The following is a 6,555-nucleotide window of genomic DNA, read 5'->3' as shown; positions in this document are numbered from 1 at the left end:
ACTGAACTAAAAATAAGCATAATAACATTGAAATCATCATATAGAAATCAAATTAACTGGGTATTAAATAGGCGTTACATTATACCTATAAGCACATACATGACTTAGGACTAAATAATTTAAACGTTTTATGTAAAATAATTAAATTCATTAGAACTGGCGCTATCTTGCAAGTGTATCAGATATATTGTAAGATTTTGAAAGTGCTGTCTGAAATATCTCTCTGTTCAATGTACAATACGAATTAATGGATAGATTATGACCAATCAGCTATTAAATCTCGTCAGTAAAAGACGGAAATTACTTGGAGAATTTTTATACAAAATGATTACTGGAAACTTTTAGAAACTGCCTAACTTAAACGCTTTTATCATTAGATATTCTACCACCATAATGCTTCAGACTTAAGTTAATAAAATTTTGAATGTAAAATGTATATGTTAATGCAATAGATCTATTTTTGTTTAGATCTTTTAATGGGTTCATGTAATTGTCGTATCTCTATTTTAGGCCTGTTTCCCTGCAAGAAATTCGTCTACACTGTTTTATCAGTCGGGGATTTTTCAAAAAAGGGCTATTGTCTTTTGTCCTCAAGAACTCAATTTTAGACCATATCTTTATTTTTAATCAATAAATACTTAAGATATTTGAATAAAGTTAATATATTACCCATAATAGCGATTTTTGTATTAAGAGAATATCCTTTATATGAGGGTTTCGACTACCAATGTATTGGCAACGTCAACCAAGCAGACGAATTATTAGTGAAAAGAAAAGCACGAACTTTAAATTTTTTTAGACTAATAAAATTTCATTGAGGCAATACATGAACTATTATTAAATAAAACAATGAAGTTAACCGAAATCATGGTGGATCACATAGATACGTAAATACAAGAATACGCACGGACATATGGTAAATAAAATGAAACAACATTGCATTTGGTTTGTATCTTTGAGATTTTCAAGATTTACGACAACATCTATTGGGGTTAGGGTGGACGTGAGATTAACAAATTCACCCCAAGAGAGTAACTGGGAAATTGAAGGCTAAAACCTTCTAGAGCCATCGTCTTAAAGGAATAAAGACGCAGTAGTAAGCGGTACAACCACTGACATTGTTTCCCTAGGAAGTACCAGAAATGGTTTGGAGTACAGAACTGTGCGAGGTGTGGAACAGCATGGGTATATCCACAGCAAATTTAGTCTCTTTAACCTATGCTGGGGATTATGTACTCTGGTTGTCATTCAATTGGTATGGGTCATAGCTGGGTGGAAAGAGAGAGAGAGAGGGCATCCACCACTCCATCAAAATGGATATCAGTATATCTCGACTAAAATGACATGACCTCGATAAGGAAATAGGCTACTCACCCACCTAGAGAAAAGCATTCAGCAGAATCTCTCTCTCTCTCTCTCTCTCTCTCTCTCTCTCTCTCTCTCTCTCTCTCTCTCTCTCTCTCTCTCTCTCTCTCTCTCTCGTAGGAAGCATGGTTACACATACAGCCCACTCCCACCCTCCAAATGGCTTGACCTTAAAAGAGGACACCAATCATGGAGAGAGAGAGAGAGTAGGACACCATCTTTCACTCAAATTTCCAGGCAGCCAAATACAAAATATCATTACTATTATGTATTATTTTCTGTTGTCAGAGACTTTTATATAATTAAGATATTTGATTTGATACTCGTATTGAACAACTGGTGTTTATGATAGTGCGATTTTTATAAGAAAAAATTCTCAAACACTCAAAAAAAGTAAATCTCACCTCTCTCTCGTGGTGAAAGTTCCAACGTCACAGTAGGTCCTTACACTTTCACCACTCAAGGCATACTGTTCGAAAAACGGTCAAGTAATTCTCAAATAGTTAACCTGGTAACATCTACTTCGAAATCTCAACCAATGAAATTGGCAGAAGACAAGGGCAGTCTTGATTGGCTGCCGAGAACATGGTGGGGCGGGGAGTTACTCAATAAATACTATATTCACTGCTGAAAGGTAGATCTACCTGACCCAATCTCTCTAATAATAATTATAATTTTTATTGTTGTTGTTGTTATTATTATTATTATTATTATTATTACTACTACTACTACTACTACTACTACTACTACTACTACTACTACTACTACTACTAATATTATTCCTATTACTATTGTTATTATTTATGGTTATTTAGCAAAAGAGGACTTATATGAAAAACATATCTAATTATAATTGAGGGCAATATTGTAATTCAAATATTGCTAGAAATAGCACATGAAAATTTTAATATAATGTGACCACTATTTCCTCGCTGTTGCCAATCTGTAATTACCCTGTGGGGATGGTGACGAGGAAAACAATTATAGTTTTGGGTTAAGTGGCCCTGGGTCAACCCATTTCATTAAGGGGCCAAATAAGGCCAATGCTATAAGGCACCATTATAAAGTATGTTGTTTCTCTGACCTTATGGTCAAAGGGATTTGAACTGAATGAATTGAACACAGAATTTAGGCCAAAGGCCAAGCACTGGGACCAATGAGGTCATTCAGCACTGAAACGGAAATTGACAGTAAAAGTTTAAAAGGTGTACCAGGAGGAAAACCTTGCAGTTGCACTATGTATCAGTTGTTAGGAGAGGGTGGAAAGTAAGATGGAAGACTGAATATGAAAGGAGGTACAGCAAAAGGAACAAAAGGGGTTGCAGCTAGGGGACGAAGGCACACTGTAAAGAGTCTTCAGTAATGCCTACAGTGCACTGCATGAGGTGCACTGATGGCACTAACCCCCTACGGGACAAAGGGATTTGCTTCAAAGTCTATTCAATTAGCCTTTAAAAGTCTTGTACCATATTTCATAACCAGTAAAAAAAAAAATAGTCAAAAATATTTTTTCAAATGCTAAGTTTAACTTTAGTAATTATACTACAAACCCTCTGAGTTTCGTTGAAATTAGTGAAGTCAACTCTTGAGATGTGAATTTTTATTTCTTTGTGCATGAGTTTTGAGAAAACATCAACGGAAAAGAATTATTGCTTATTTTGTAATAACTTCGAAATTGTCATAGGTAGAAAACTGATTTTTGTCAGTGAAAGTACTTATAAAAAATAAAACCTGAAAAATAATTCTTAGTTTAAGTTATATTCTAGTTACTCCTCGGAAGCAACAAATTAAAGCAAATTTGTTATGATCTGAACCCTTTTCCCTGGCAATTGTAATTTTACTTCAATGGCCCCACTATGATATCAGCGTTTTCCTCGTTTCCTTATTAATTGTATCAAGTACAATCACCGGTTTCTCACTGAAAGGATTTAGATAATTCAGTTTTATGACCAGCCAAAGTTTTATGATAATTTGTTCCTCAAAAATTATGTATAACCTCCCAGAGACATTTTTCTTTTGCTGCAATAGTTTTGGATGTGTTTAGTCAGTCATTAAACTATTTGAAAGTGTCAGTAACTAATTTTCAACAACTCAAAATTCAGCCATCAGTGCATCCTTTAAACTCTTGAAGAGTCACAGTACCACAATGCCAAGTAATACTTCTAACCACTTCTTTCTTTCTCTCTTTACATCTTCAGCTGGAAACCCTTATGATCTGAGTCAACAACTAGTAAACCGAAGGGGACTCCAAAACGAATCCAGCCTGCAGAGACACATGCTATAGGAAAAGGTGATAAATGAAAATGAATATAACAGAATAAAAAACAAAACAATTGCACCTATATTAACGAGACGTCAACGTGAATTTGCATTTGGAGATCAGAAGATCCCACAAGTGCACAAAGCAAACTACTCCACATTTCACTTGCAGCCCAGATAAATCTCCTAGCAAACTCTAGTGGAAGACTGTGGCACAGTAATCCCAGTAGCTGAAGCTACCAATGTTTGCAAATTTCCGAGGCTATACAACTATTGAAAAAAATCTCCTTTCACTTGACTAGATTTCTCTTATTTTAAGTTTGTAGTTGATTTCATAAATGTGTGTTTTACTCTGCAGAACTTTACACTTCGAATGTCTTTCTGTGAATAACTCTTTAATTTTTAACAAAAATGTTTACACATTGCTTTTATGAATTTAATTAGTCCTGACAGGAGACACTTATTTGCCTATCATATAATGAAAATTCCTTTGTTCTTGCCCATTTCCACAGGAAATTCAATAAAATGTCCACAGAACTATATTCTTTGGCTTTTACAGAAAGAAGCTTAATCTTTGGTTTTTAAAGAAACAAGTTTAATCCAATATTTATTTATTCTTAATATTCTTATCAATAAAACTGAGTAACCTTGCAATATCTAATACTTTCAAGAGTGCTCCACCATCTCAACTGAAGTATGACTCAACTTACTAGTATCTAGAAAAGGAACTAAGAAGGAGTTTCTTAGTAAAATCTTAAGTTTCATTGTCACCAAGACACTATTTTACAGATACAAGCCATTTTTTAACCTTCATTTCAATATTACAATACCATTCAAGAAGTACAAAATATTGCAGGTTACACATTATAACTGTACAAGAAAATATGGAATGTCTTCGTAAATATGTTGGCACATGTACTGACTACTGTCATGGAATGTAACATTTCAACCATACATTCATAAAGATAACAAATGCTACATGTCAAGTCTCATATTATTATAAAAAGTACAAGATAATTTTCAGTCTCATGCTTATAGTATGTACATAAGTACTCCTGCACAATTGTCCTTATTCAATACAGATCACACAAGGTAAAAAAAATTATAATTTCCTTCCACTCATTTTAAACCCTTATCTTACACATACTGTAACCAGTCAGTAGTCAATGAACCAGACCATCCAAAACTCAACTGACTGCATAACAAAGGTATTATTAAGGAGAGTATTTCCTCACAAAAATGTAAAGCTGAAAGTTATGGGACCGGATAAAAACTCCCTTGGTCAACGAAAATGCAACATAACACCTAAACTTGGATAATTTCAGGAAATGAAAAATGTTTGAAAGCTAATAATGTGCACAGCCAGTAAAGACCATATATATGGAGAAGCAGCAGCATCATGCATTCCTAATACTGCAACATTTTTAAACAGTAATGCTGGTATTTGCTTCTATTACCATAGCAAAAGGCAGCAGCACCTGACTTGTACAGAAATAACAGTGGTTACCATTACAGTTGCAGGGTGTGCTTGAAAAACTATAATACTGTATCAGCAGAAAAGTAAAATGGCAACAGTTACTATTGTGACAGTGTAGTTCATCTATCTCTGGCAACTCAGGTAATAGCAGTTCCCAGTTTCTCCATTAGAAGTACCACTCTTTCCACTTCTCACTCTTCTCTTGTAATAACTGTTGTAAAATCAGGAAACATTTCGCAATTTTGAGCTAATATGCCAACTTCTAATCCATACTGTACTGCAATACACTACTCAATGTCATACGTAACAATAATCCAGTTTTTAAGGGAAATTTGGATTACCAAAGTCACATAGGTGGCAATATGTCAATTGGAGTTACAGTAATTAGTTGCCATGACTGAAATAAATGATTAAAGCAATGAACTGGGGCAAATCTACTTTTATTTTTTCTACCTAAATTCTGGATAGACTGTCTTATCCATTAACAACTGAAAGATCACATGTAAAACAAGAGAACTTGCCACTGAAAACAACCTGTCAAGTGCAAAATAACAAAAGTGATGTACAGTTACAGCAGGACGAAAAATACTGTTCAGGATTAAGTCAAATTTGACAAAGAAAATTACATTGTATGGTAAGAGAGAATAAACAAATGTTAACTTCTGAGATCATACTTTGTTTTGCCTTTAAACATTACCAAAGCATGAAAACATTTTCCAGTAACAGTTGTACACAGTTTAAAGATAATTTGATTTACTCTCAACAGAAATCTGTAAAATACTATGTACTTTTAAATAAACAGAGCAGCACACTATAACTTGAAGTAGAAGAGCGCCAATGCTTGTATATCTTCAGCAGGGAATGCCACATCATTCAGAGGTGAATGTGGCATTGTGAAATTTACATTGAAGGCCAAACACCATTTTTACTTTTAAGGTCATTTCAACATACCAATTTACATAAAGTTGCTTTGCATAATTTCAAAAGTATAGATGTGGAGGACTGAGAGAGTAACAATTTCACCTGAAACATATTGCCTCTTCTTCCTCACAATTTCAGCAGCACAAGGCAACAACATGGAATGTTATCATGAGTAATTATGGGACATCCAAATGTATGGAAACACTGACTGATTTTGTAAACAGATAAAACATTACATATGAGTATATAAACCTGTGTATACAGGAGCAAAACCTTCAGTTTGAACATTTTCTTTAAAGGTTTAAAAGTGTATCCCAAAACAATGAAAACTGGAAATATCAATATGGACTTTGTACAAAATAAGCATCTTAACAGCTCAACTTTTCAAATACTCTATCCCAAATCACCATCAATCCACCCAATTCTTGGAATGTTGTTACCATGTCTTTCACTAAGCTACAAAAGAGAGCATCAGGCCATGGCAAAAACATGAAGTAAAAGGAATGTCATCAATATAAACTATGTACAAAATA

Source organism: Macrobrachium rosenbergii, chromosome 23, assembly GCF_040412425.1.
Source record: "Macrobrachium rosenbergii isolate ZJJX-2024 chromosome 23, ASM4041242v1, whole genome shotgun sequence".
Classification (NCBI taxonomy): Eukaryota; Metazoa; Arthropoda; class Malacostraca; order Decapoda; family Palaemonidae; genus Macrobrachium; species Macrobrachium rosenbergii.
Note: the sequence above shows the minus strand (reverse complement) of the source record.